Here is a 13,195-nt window from a genome sequence, read left to right as displayed (position 1 = left end):
GGGTACCAGGCACAAGATGTCAGCTCAAGACGGCAACTAGGAGGAAGCTGTGTGCTGGGGGGAATCCAGGACTCCCGGCGGAACTGACCTCTCTGAGTGGAAGTTGGGAGCCTGGATGACTCATTGAGACCCAGGTGGTCCATAGGTATCAGAAAGAAGGTTGACTAAGAAGGAAGGGCCAATTGGATGAACCTCACCCACGTTAGTCACAGTGCCCGACGACAGGAGCAGCAACTGGAGCTGAAAGAGCTCGAGGATGAGGGAGAAGGTGGAGAGCCTGACCACACTGACCTACTGATGGAGCAAGCTATAAGATTCATGATGATTGCCTTCCAAACCCTCAAGGTGTGCAAATCCCATGCCAAAGGTGCTGTCAGCAAGGTCTGTCAAACTTAAGGGGAGGACAGCCAAGGGAGAGCATCACCGTTAGACACCACGGTATGGGCGCTTCCCCATTTGCATCACTGACACCTGCGCAGGCCCATTTGCATTTGCGCATGTGCTTGCACATGGCTGTTTGCATGTGCTTGCACATGGCTGTTTGCATGTGTGCATGAAATCACGTGCAGCCCATTTGTGCACACATGTACAGGGCTCATTTTTGTGTGTGCATGCACACAACCTATTTGCACACATGCAAATAGCGGTGCCTACCTCCCTTTCCGGGTTGCCAAATCAAAAAAGTTGGAGACCTATGGTCTAGACTACCATGAAGAGGTGCCAATTTGCAACTATCTGTTTCTGCATATCATTCACAAACCTTTCATCCTCATTTTTAGCAGCAACAGTTCTCTTACATGGGTTTGTTCTCTTACACAGCCTCTTCCATATCTCATCCCACCAAGTATTCTTTTTCACATTTCCCACATCTAGACACACATGTCATTCACACTTTGTAACCATTTTTTATATCTCGTCATCCACAGATGTAGACATCTACTGTGTATTAATGCTTTGAAATAATGCTTCCTACTAAGATAGAGAAGGCTATTTATGTCTCTGCCTTTCTTGTTAATTAGGTTATTACTCAATCATGTTCTACCACCCCTTTAGCTCTTTTTTGGAATACAAAAGTACTGATGTAAAAATGAACATTTTGATGATAGGATAGCACAAATAGTCTTAATTTAAGACTACTAATTTAGTTAAACACAAAAACTGTTGACATTTTTTAAACCACTGCTTACCAGGCATTGTTGGAAGAAAGCCATGACTGTTGCCCAGAATGAAAGGTTTGACTATGTCTTTAAGTAGAGGATGGAAAAGCTGCCCTTCAGGTTCTGCTGGGATATTCAGGAGGGTCCTGAGCCTATTTCCACTCAGTGGAGGAAAATAATGTGTGATGCACAACTTCAAATGGCTGGAATCAGAGTTGACCTTGTCATGTTTAATTCTCAACTCTGCAGAGATCATAGAACAAAGCAACATTAAATTATGTGCTGTTATTAAATATTGTAGGGCATTTGATTATTGATTTAGAAGATTTCTTTAACTGCTCAATTGTATAATCAGGTGATTCCTCACTCCATGCCAGTGAATGACCTCACCAGGCGGCTTCATGTAACATCTCCACACCAGCCATAACTAGAATTAACCCTAAAGAAAAGAGAACCACTAGAATACTATGCTTCCCATTCCCAATCCCTGAACTGTTTCTGAAGAATGTCATGAAGAGCAATAAGAGATGAAGGTGGATCGGCATCTGTGCACTACTTACATCAATAGTCTGTCTTCCCTGTTCATAGATAGATGCAAAAGATGCATCAGAACTAATGTGTAAGCTAGAATAAGCATAGTTTATCTTCCATCTCCCACCTAGGGCAGAATAAACAGCACTACCCTAGACAACCCTCTCCTTATAACCCCTCACACTATAATCTTCTCTGAACAAGACTCCATTTCTTTTGTAAGAATCATTGTAAGTGAAGTCAGTTGACTTCCAAGAGTCAACTTCTCAGGGCTACTGATGACTGAATGACCCAGTCATTCAACCAATCATTTTGGTAGCCCCAAGTTCCACAACCACATTTTATAAGAATACCTGCTTATACTATAATATTATGTAATATTTTTAGTAACCCAGTGATTTTCCCTAAATTTAATATATAAGGCAGACATTCTTGTTATTTGGGTTTTTTTCTCCCTTTCCCTTTCCTGTTTTTTTTTAGGTTTAAAGATTATTTAGCTTAACTTTGTTATTGCAGGGTATTTTGGTTCAGGTGATCCTTGACCCATTTGTTTAGCAACTGTGCAAAGTTATGAGGACATTGAAAAAAGTGACCTATGGCCAATCCTTGTGCTTACAATAGTTGAAATGTACTAACAGTCATGTGATCATAATCTGGGCAATTTGTGATTGTACAACATGAATGTGGTCATAGCAACTCTACACTAGGACAAGATATCAGAATGCCTGAATCTACACTAATTTTTTTTAATTTTGCATTCTATAGCTACTCTTTCTTAACAATAACTTTGAATTATAACTATATTCCATTTATCCTTTCCTGTAATATTTCATTAATAAACATATAGAAGCTTATGTTTCATATGTTTTATTGTTTGTTTCCATATAGATGGAACCACTACAAGTATTGTACATATACTTGTAGCTTCAAAGAGTGCAAATACAGGTAATGCAACCACTTCATGTGATTCTTTATCCATACTAATCAAGATCTTGCAGAATACTGAATAACAGATCCTTCTGGATCTTGATGCTATCTTCTAAAGTACTGGTTATTTCTCCCAGCTTGGTGTCATCTGCAAGTTTGATAAGTTCCCCTTCTATTGCTTTATTTAAAAAAATTATGAAGATGTTCAAGAGTAGTGGGCCCAAGACAAACCCTGGGGGCACCCCACTGCTTGCTTCCCTCCATGCAGATGTAGTTCCATTGATGGCCACATACTGAATGTGACTGGTCAGCCAGTTACAAAACAATCTGGTGGTAATGCTGTCTATTACACATTTTTCTCTTACCAAGAAGTAGGCTGTGGTCTACTTTGTCAAATTCCTTACTGGTGTCAAGGCATCTTGTGTTCATATCATTTCACTGGGTCCACTACTTTAATCACTTTTTCAAAAAATGCAATAAGGTTTGTCTGGCATAATCTGTTTTTGACAAACCCATGTTGCCGTTCAGTAATAGCTTTGCTTGTTTCAAGGGGCTCACAGATCTGTTGCTTGATTATCTTTTCAAGGATCCTTCAATTCTTGGAATAAATGGGTGCTCTATTTTGTAACAAAAGAGGAATGCAACTTCAGTTTAAATATTTGTTCAAATCCTAATCAGTTCAAGGTTTGATGAGCAGTTTTTTCCAGAGTACAAAACTTGCAGGATCAGAGTCCTAAGGAATAAGTTCCCTATTTCTACTTCAATTGTTATATTTATCATTGGAGGGAGATTTGTAAGTAAAAATATTACACTCTCAGTCCACATAAACTACAGCTTCTTTTCCATGATTTGTGGATAAATAATGATAGAATAGGATGGGATGGGATGGGATGGGATGGGATGGGATGGGATGGGATGGAATGGAATGGAATAGAATAGAATAGAATAGAATAGAATAGAATAGAATAGAATAGAATAGAATAGAATAGAATAGAATAGAATAGAATAGAATAGAATAGAATAGAATAGAATAGAATAGAATAGAATAGAATTATTTATTGGCCAAGTGTAATTGAACACACAAGGAATTTGTCTCCAGTGCATAAGCTCTCAGTGTACATGCAAGTAACAAGTGATAAATCATGATCCTAATCATAAAATACAATCATAAATCACAAAATACAATGCTCAGTGACAGTCATGGGATAATAAATAAAGCAATCAACATAATTCATCAGGTACAAACAACAAGTTGTAGTTCACATACACCCGCAACAAGAGGCTCTTTAGTTCCTCTTCACTTTCTGCCATTAGAATGGTATCATCTGCATATCTTAGGTTGTTGATATTTCTCCCGGCAATCTTAATTCCAACTTTTGATTCATCTAGCCCTGCCTTTCTCATGATGTGCTCTGCATATACGTTAAACTGGCTGGGCGACAGTATAGAGCCTTGCCAGACTCCTTTCCCAATTTTGAACCAATCAGTGGTTCTGTGTCCAGTTCTCACTGTTGCTTCTTGACCCGCATATAGGTTTCTCAAGAGACAAATAAGATGGACTGGTACTCCCATCTCTTTAAGAACTTGCCACAGTTTATTGTGATCCACACAATCAAATGCTTTAGCATAGTCAATGAAGCAGAAGTAGATGTTTTTCTGGAACTCTCCATGATTCAGCATATGTTGGCAATTTGATCTCTAGTTCCTCTGCCTCTTCGAAATCCTGCCTGTACTTCTGGTAGTTCTCGATCCACATACTGCTGGAGTCTAGCTTGTAGGATTTTAAGCATAACTTTAGTAGGATGTGAAATAAGTGCAATGGTGCGATAGTTTGAACATTCTTTGGCACTGCCTTTCTTTGGAATTGGAATGTAAACTGATCTTTTCCAATCCTGTGGCCACTTTTGAGCTTAATTATCTGTAGAACAATAATGCAGGTTTAAATAATCTACACATTTCAGTTTTGATAAATAATTAGGAGCTTTAGATGTTGCTGTTGCATTTGACCACACCAAATATAATACTTTGTCACTTTTTTGAACAATCCAAATTCCTCTTATTGTGTCTTAATGTAAATGCTTCAATTTATTTAAACAATAAACCAATTTTGGGGGCCTTATTTCTATAATGGCAGGTGGCAATGACTGTACGAGATGAGCAGACTAAACTGAAAGGTGGGGCTAAACATGTTATCAGTTTGGTATCATTGCATAGCCACAAGAGACTGAAATCTAGACCTCCATGAATTCCATTGACCCTTATTTAGTGCCAATTTAGCTTTGATCATTAGTTGACCAGATTCTTCTGTATAGGTAGCACTATTCAGTGCTTTCAACTCAGCAAGTATTGAGTGTTGAATATTGACATTAATCTGGTCGACTCATTAAACTCTTCATGGACAGCTATGAAAACTCCACCATAGCATTGGATCCACAAGCTGGAATAGTGGTGAACAATTCAGAGATGAAAATTCTGCAGATGCCAAGATGACTTGGAGACTGAGTTGTGAAATATACAGTAGAGACACTATGCACCAATGATCTGTTTCTGCATATCATTCATCCTCATTTTTAATGGATAGAAACTAACCAAGGAGAAAAGCTACCTAGAATTAAGGAGAAAATTCCTAACAATAAGAACAATTAACCAGTGGATTGTGTTGTGGATATCCCATCACTGGGGTTTTTAAAGAAAAGACTGGACCTATCAGAAATAGTATAGGTCTCCTGCGAGAGCAGGGGTGGACTAGATGATGTCCAAGGTCCCTTCCATCTCTGTTACTGTTATTGGTAGTCATTAACAAAATCACAACAGTTGTTTTCAAGGAGATATGTGAACCTGGTTCTCTCTCCCAACCAGTTTGTTGCGAAAGAATGCCCAGAAATTAGGCAACCTCTGCATTTTTACTTCTCCTTTACAACTTTCTGGGTTATTCAATCTCTTTCACTCTGGAGTGTGGTCACCCAGGTTCTGTTTGATATAAATGTGGATTAATGTAGCTAGTTAAGGGTTGCTTAAAATAATAAAAGGGTTGCTTTATTATGCTATTGTGCAGTTAGGTCGGTTTTCTGATGTCTTTGTTTAATTATAAACAGCCTAGAACAGGAAGACTTTAAAGAGAAAAGTTCAGCCTTTGCATCTTTTCGTAGTCACAGACAAAAAGCTGCTTCTAAATTTCAGAAGTATCACTTTTCTTCTGCTCTGTTCAGTGCTTTATATCTGAAAGAGATATTCAATAAGCAGCAAGAAAGAACCATAAAGGTAATTCTTAAATTCTTGTTTCTAAGCTTAGGACTGATATAGCATTTTATTAGAAAAAGTTTGATTAAGATGTTAAAGTAATAATTTTAATGTTTATTTTAAAGTAGTGCTCTGACATTTTACAGTTAACTGTTATAGCACATCCTGTATGTGCTATAGGTCTGCACCAATTTGATTTCTGCATATGCTATTAAAAGAATCTATGAATAAAGATAATAAAGATTATATTAACTAGCTAGTCTGTACTACTATATCTATTTACTGTAAACCAGACATGTCAAATACAAGGCCTGGGGGCCGGATCCGGCCCGCGAAGTGGTTTCATGTGGCCCGCGAAGCCATCCTGGAAACAGTGAGGGAACGGCCCCCACTGCCTTGGCCCTGGCCCAGAGACCCTCCTCCTGCCAGAGACCCTCAGATCTGTCCCACTCCTGCCAAGGCCCCCATAGGCACGCTTGATGTGAACGATGTAGAGCTGGCCACGCCCACCCAATAGGCCATATGTACTCTGGCCACACCCACCCAGTAGGCCACGCCCACCCTGGCCATACCCACCTGGCCCCCTGAAGGCAACCGCAATGCTGATGCGGCCCTCAATGAAATTGAGTTTGACACCCCTGCTCTAAACCGACAATCTGAAGGACCCTAAAGTAGCAGCACTTCACAAAAGCTTATGCCTTTTAATAAAGATGTTGGTCTGAAAAGATGCTACCATTTCCGATTTTTTACTATAACATAGCTCTCCTAATGCAATATAAACTAGAAGTGTTTATTGATCACAGGATTCTGCTTCTACACCTACTCCTCATTTTGTGATGGAGTTACATTTGAACAACCAGATCTTTAAGTAAAATGTTCGCTAAGTGAATACGTGAGTGAAAGAGAGAGAGAAATTAAGAAAGAAAGAAAGAAAGAAAGAAAGAAAGAAAGAAAGAAAGAAAGAAAGAAAGAAAGAAAGAAAGAAAGAAAGAAAGAAAGAAGAATGCTCTCATACAGCTATATAAGTGTTACTGTCACCCTGGTGTACATTGTTTTAAAATGCATGAAATTTGGTCATAAACTGCACACATTGTATTTGTGAATGGTCAGTAACTGAGATAGGCACTAAACAAGAAGCAGGTGTACATCAGAAAAATAAGAGATCAAATATGCAATGTTGTTGTTTGGCACAAAATTAAAGTCCATTGTCTGGCATTGTTGCTCTCAGTTGCCCTTACACCTATCAAATTTTAGACAAAATATTGAATGATTTACAGGCAAAGAAAATTTTTAGCAACTGGGATTAGTGCCAAAACGATACCATTAATTGTTTTTACTACCCAGGGATAATGATTAATGATTTTTCCAAAAAATTGCTGGAGACCTGGTATAGTTGGACTAGGGAAACCTTGAACAGATGATCCTCAACTGACAAGAATTTGTTTAGTGACCACTTGAGGTTCCAATGTCACTGAAAAAACTGCCTTATGATCATTTTTCACACATACGAACTTTCCACATCCCCTATGGTCACATGATCAAAATTCAGACACATGGCAACTGATTGATATTTATGACAGTTGCAGTGTCCCGAGGTCACGTGATCATCCTTTGCGACCTTCTGACAAGCAAAGCCAATGGGGAAACCAGATGCACTTAACAACCTTGTGATAACCTAACAACTGCAGTGATTCACTTAAGCATCTGTGGCAAGAACGTTTGTAAAATCATCATAAAAACCCAACTTTTCATTTTTGTTATTGTTATTCATGTAGATCTATACCAAGGAAGAAGGAGCAAGATTCCTCTTACAGACAGTTAAGGTTACTTTCTCCTTCTTGTACCATATTGGCAGAGTCAGTCAGAATAAAGCCATCAAAGAAAACTACAGCTTATCCTTAAAGACTGTGATTACTTTCATAGTCTCATCATGTTTTAAGATGCCATTATTTTGCCAGTGTCAAAAATGTCTACAATTACTGGTCTCAATGATTACAATCCGGTTGCACTTACATCCGGCAGTATGAAATATTCTGAGAGGCTGATAAAGGACATTATTGTATCTAGCCTCCGACCAGCATTTGACTCACTTCAGTTTGCTTACCGTCCAAATTGCTCTACAGAAGATATTCAAGGTGACAATGAGGGTGCTTACTGCATGGAGGTTGAGGCTTTGGTGAACTAGTGTAAGAAAAACAGCCTAGTTTTAAATGTTGGAAAAACTAAAGAGATCATTTTTTGATCATTTTTTTTTGCCCAAGATGGCGGCGGCCACAGCTTGAGCTCCGTGCACTCCGCAACGGGCTTCAAATGGGTCAGTTTGGGAGGCCCAGCCGAGGCATGACATGGTAGGGCAATTTAAGGGGGAGTTGGACGCAGAGACATCTGCTAGGCGCTGTTTTTGGTGGCGCTAAGCCCTCCCTCCCCTTTGGATAGCAGCGCTGGCCTACCGGCCTGAAGATCAATCGTGGCTGGGCCTTGTTGCCCGGGACTTGCTGGTGGACGCTGAACTTGCTGCAGGCTTCCTCCATTTGCTGCAGGCTCCCTTCGCTTGTTTTCTCGCCGTGGACACTACCCGCTTGTTCGGAGGGGCGGCGGTGACGATTTGACGAGCTGGAGATTCAGTTGGGAGCTGGGATCAGTATCAGCTGGCAGGCGCCATTTTCAGCGGCGCGGAGCCCTCCCTCTGCCCCCGGATGGCGGCAGTGGCTTTCTGGCCTGGAAATCAGCCGCGGTTTTGCCCTGCCACCGTGGATTTGTTGGTGGATGCCTGGACTTGTTGCTGGGAATGCCTTCTGCTCGCCGTTGCACTGTGGGCACCCTCCCTCTGTTTAGAGGAATGGGGGCGACCTGACTCGGAAGATCTGACGGGAGTAAAATGACTTGAAGGTCGTCTGCAGCCCGAACCATCGTTTGGATCAGCTGTCGGATGCTTGTAGGTGGGGATGCTTTTGCCCCCCCAAATGGTGGTAGTGGCCGGTGGCCCGAAGATCGGCCATGGCCTGGCCCACCTCCTTGTGCTGGTTGCCAGGTACTACTATGACCCAAAGATCGACCATGGTTGCATTTCAATGCCCGGTTGGAGTTAAGACCTCCCTATTGATAGTCTGGATTGGACCTGGGACTGGACCGTGGTGGGAGGGCAGTCTTGGATTGGTCATCGACCGCCCCACTGGTATGAGAGACCAGTTGGGGTAGGCTTCCCCAGGATTTCTTACTCTGTCCACCCCAGGTTGGACTCCTCAGCCATAGTGAGAGGACGGTTGGGGTTTCTTTTTTGATTACCATCTCAGGTGAGAGCTGAGCTGGATTAGTGGACTGAGGTATACTTACCGGACCCAATACCACTATCATCTGGATATTATTCTACATCATTGGACTACCCATTGTTAATATTTGCCCTATGTGGATGTTCTTTTGATCATATGGCTCGCCTGCATTATTCTGGAGCCGATTTGTATGCTCTCAGGGGGGTTCCTCCCTCCGGGGTATGACCTGCCACCTTTTCTTGCATTCCCCTTAATGACAGGCCCAATTGTTGGGACCCCAAGAGGTGGTTGGGCTTAGACAGGGGCCTCAGGTGGAGACGTATTAAGAGGCCCCTGATATATTTTTAGCTGGTTATTTTAAAGGGTTAGGGTGGGGAGGGGATTATTAACCGGCACTCAGTCTGGGCCGGTTAGGGATCCTGGCAGGATTGGGTTGGGGATGGAGGCTGCTGGTTCTGTGTGTGTTGGGGTGGGGTTTCAGATCCCCACGATGATAGGGAATGGCAGCATGTGATTGCACGGAGGGCCACATCAACATCTGGGATCGCGCCCCCGATGTCTTCGAGCGGTGGCACGCTCTGACCCTCTGGTTAGTACCCTTTTGCCCGGGGATGAGGGTGATCTGGTCCCTGAGCTTAGGCTGGTCTATTTTAATGCCAGATCCATTGTTAACAAGGCTCCCCTCATTCATGACTTGATCGAGGAGGAATGCGTGGATCTGGCATGCATCACGGAAACTTGGTTGGGCTCGGAGGGAGGGGTTCCTCTGACCGAGTTATGCCCTCCAGGTTTCCATGTGCTACACCGGCCACTGGCTCAGGGTAGGTGTGGAGGGGTGGCGGTGGTTATCCGGGAGACTTTATGCCCGCGGGAGACCACCATTGTCCAGATGGCCGGGAGTGAGTCCCTCCTCCTGAGATGTGGCCCTCGGGCTCAGATGGGCTTGTTGCTCACATACCTAGCACCCAGCTGTGTAGCAACAGCCCTGCCCGAGCGGCTCGACACCCTCTCAGGGTTGGCGGTGGAGTTCCCCAGGCTTATAGTTCTGGGTGACTTCAACCTGCCTTCCCTGGGAGGGTCGTCTGAGTTAGCTCGGGAGTTCATGGCTTCCATGACAGCCATGGGCCTGACCCAAGTAATTCAGGGCCCAACTCATATGGGGGGTCACACTCTCAACCTGGTGTTCCTGTCTGGACAGTGGCTGGATGATTTGGGAGGGGGTTCACCAACTATTGTTCCCCTGTCATGGTCTGATCATCACCTGCTGCCATCCTGGAAACAGTGAAGGAATGGCCCCCACTGCCTTGGCCCTGGCCCAGAGACCCTCCTTCTGCCAGAGACCCTCAGATCTGTCCCACTCCTGTCCAGGCCCCCATAGGCACCCTTGATGCAAATGTTGTAGAGCTGGCCATGCCCACCCAGTAGGCCATACGCACTCTAGCCATGCCCACCCAGTAAGCCACGCCCACCCAGCCATACCCACCCGGCCCCCTGAGGGCAACCGCAATGCTGATGCGGCCCTCAGTGAAATTGAGTTTGACACCCCTGTCCTAAGATGTTGGAGAACCAGTCCTTTGAAGCATTTCATCACTACAGACGTTAATGCAATAGGTCTGTAGTCATTTAGGCACTCGATTGCTGTTTTCTTCGGAACTGAGACAATGGTGGCTGCTTTCAAGCATGATGGTACACAGGCCATATGCAAGGAGATGTTAAAGATCCTTGTCAGGACCCCTGCTAATTGATCGGCACAATTCTTTTCTTTTCTGTGACAGCCCCTCTAGTACTAGAAAAAGTTATCATGTCCCCCTAATCATTCTCCTCAAAAGACTAAACATACCTAACTCCCTCAATCATTCATCTCTAAAAGAATGCAAATTACCAGCTGTCTGCAACAAATATAAATCCTTCCATTTCCCCATCAGCCAGTCAGAGCTGAAGAAGCTTCTTGTAGGAGAAGTGAAACTTCTTCAAAGAAAAAAAAAGTCCAATTACCTCTGGAAAAAAGTTTTTATTTTGAAAACTATTAAAATATTTAGTAGTGATGCAATTGCTTCTATATCAAACTCATCAACATTTCTTACAATAATTTACATATGAGAAAATGAAATTCAAACTAAATAGTATTGGAATTTAACAACAGGGTGTATGATGAATAGATTTCGCTGTATGTATCTATGATTTAGCTGAATAATGAAGCAGAGTTCTTAAGGCCAAAATAATGGATGGATTTACAACTGCTTTGGAACTTTTAAAATAAAAGTCTCATGGCCATTGTCCAAAACCCATTTGAGGATTGTTTTTGTACTGCTGTGGAAAATAAAACACTGTAAAATGGGTAGCATTGTCTCTCGTTTCTTTAAAGCTATGATGAAGAGGTGGAGATGGAATAGAATAAAACAACTGATGGGTTAACCTTCTTATAAAAGGAAAATAACAGGGCCTTTTCTTCAATCTGCTTTCCCTACAGAGAACTTGAGGATGTCTCCATTATTATTAACATCCCCCGCTATCTATTTTTTTTCTTTTCCTCTTTTACCTCAGCTCTTATCGTTTGTAATGATAAGAGCAAACTCTTTTTTTAAAAAGTCATTTTCCATGATGGGGTTGACCATATAAACTTGATTAATAAATAAAATCAATAAACTAGCCTTCTAGAAAGGACATTGAACTTTTGATCCAATGTACTAACCAATTCCAAATTTTTCAAGGCGCTTAGTTAAAAAATTTCTGGATCTTCCTTAAATTGTTTTTAGAGTAAAATGGGCAGCCTATAAATTTAACAAATGAGAAATGTTTTTCACAGGTTCATATTTTCTATGAACAAACCTCAGCAGATAGCTTTAATTCCAAGTCAATTCCCAACTCCTGAAGGCAGAATGGATGGACACCAATGAATCTGACATGACTTCCTAGTTATAGTGTAAGAAGTGAAAATAGCACCTCCTTCAGGCTGGTGCAGGAACAGCTCTTGCTTTTCCTCCGTCCTTGTGCATTTTCATCTTCTGTAGGCAGAAAGAGCTGGGCACAGCTGTCAGTTGCTGCTGTGATTCTGAGCTTCCGTAGATGAGGGTTTTTGAAAGAAAAAAGTATGAATGTCTCACTCTTTCAAAACCTATCAACTCCTTGCCCCCATCATACAGCTTGTGGGTGGGTAGAGTTTTGAAAGAGAGCCAGATCCTGCTCCATAGAAGCCTCCAAAACAACCTGGGGATTTGGCAAATAGACTGCTATCTATAGAAAAACAGGAAAACAGACATGCCACACTCATTATATCTGCAAGCCCACAAACAGCTGCTCATCAAAGCAGGCATGTTCATATGAATATTTCTACCTCACATTGTTGCTCATGGCACAGAATGAAAGGGTTAGAGTTAACCTGTCAGTTCACCACCTTTCCAAAGTCCATCCTACATCACTACCTTGATGTTCTGAAGGAAGAAAGGCAGCAAAACCAGAAAACTGGATTAATAATTTAGCTGAAGACACTCTGAAAATAAGGGCATCGCCATTCAGGGACAAGCCAAAAGAGAGGCAATAGATGCAGGAAAGACAACTATAAGGTAAAGGTAAAGGTTCCCCCGCACAGGCGTGCTAGTCGTTTCTGACTCTAGGGGCCAGTGCTCATCTCCGTTTCAAAGCCGAAGAGCCAGCGCTTGTCCGAGGACGTCTCCGTGGTCATGTGGCCGGCATGACTAGATGCCAAAGGCTCACGGAACGCTGTTACCTTCCCACCGTAGTGGTCCCTATTTTTCTACTTGCATTTTTATGTGCTTTCGAACTGCTAGGTTGGCAGAAGCTGGGACGAGTAACAGGCGCTCACTCTGTTACGTGGCACTTGGGATTCGATCCGCCAAACTGCCAACCTTCTGATCGACAAGCTCGGCATCCTAACCCACTGAGCCACCACGTCCCTTTTTTTTTTTAAAAAAAATTCCATTTATATCCCGCCCTTCTCCGAAGACTCAGGGCGGCTTACAAGCTTAGCAGTAGCCTTCATTCTATGTATATGCCTGCTTATTAGGGCTTTCATACACCCCCCAAGCGGCATTATTACAAAGTCAGCTTAAT

At 42.4% G+C, this 13,195-nt stretch overlaps 1 protein-coding gene across 1 annotated transcript in view; it reads left to right on the top strand.

Moving 5' to 3' along the window:
- The window catches only part of LOC308672421 (sulfotransferase 1C2-like), a 358,778-nt gene that overhangs the window by 75,233 nt on the left and 270,350 nt on the right, over positions 1-13,195 (top strand). The gene's annotated exons all lie outside the window — the stretch shown is intronic.

This window comes from Vipera berus, assembly GCF_964194415.1.
Source record: "Vipera berus genome assembly, chromosome: 1".
NCBI lineage: Eukaryota > Metazoa > Chordata > Lepidosauria > Squamata > Viperidae > Vipera > Vipera berus.
This window is presented reverse-complemented; position numbering and strand designations above follow the sequence as displayed.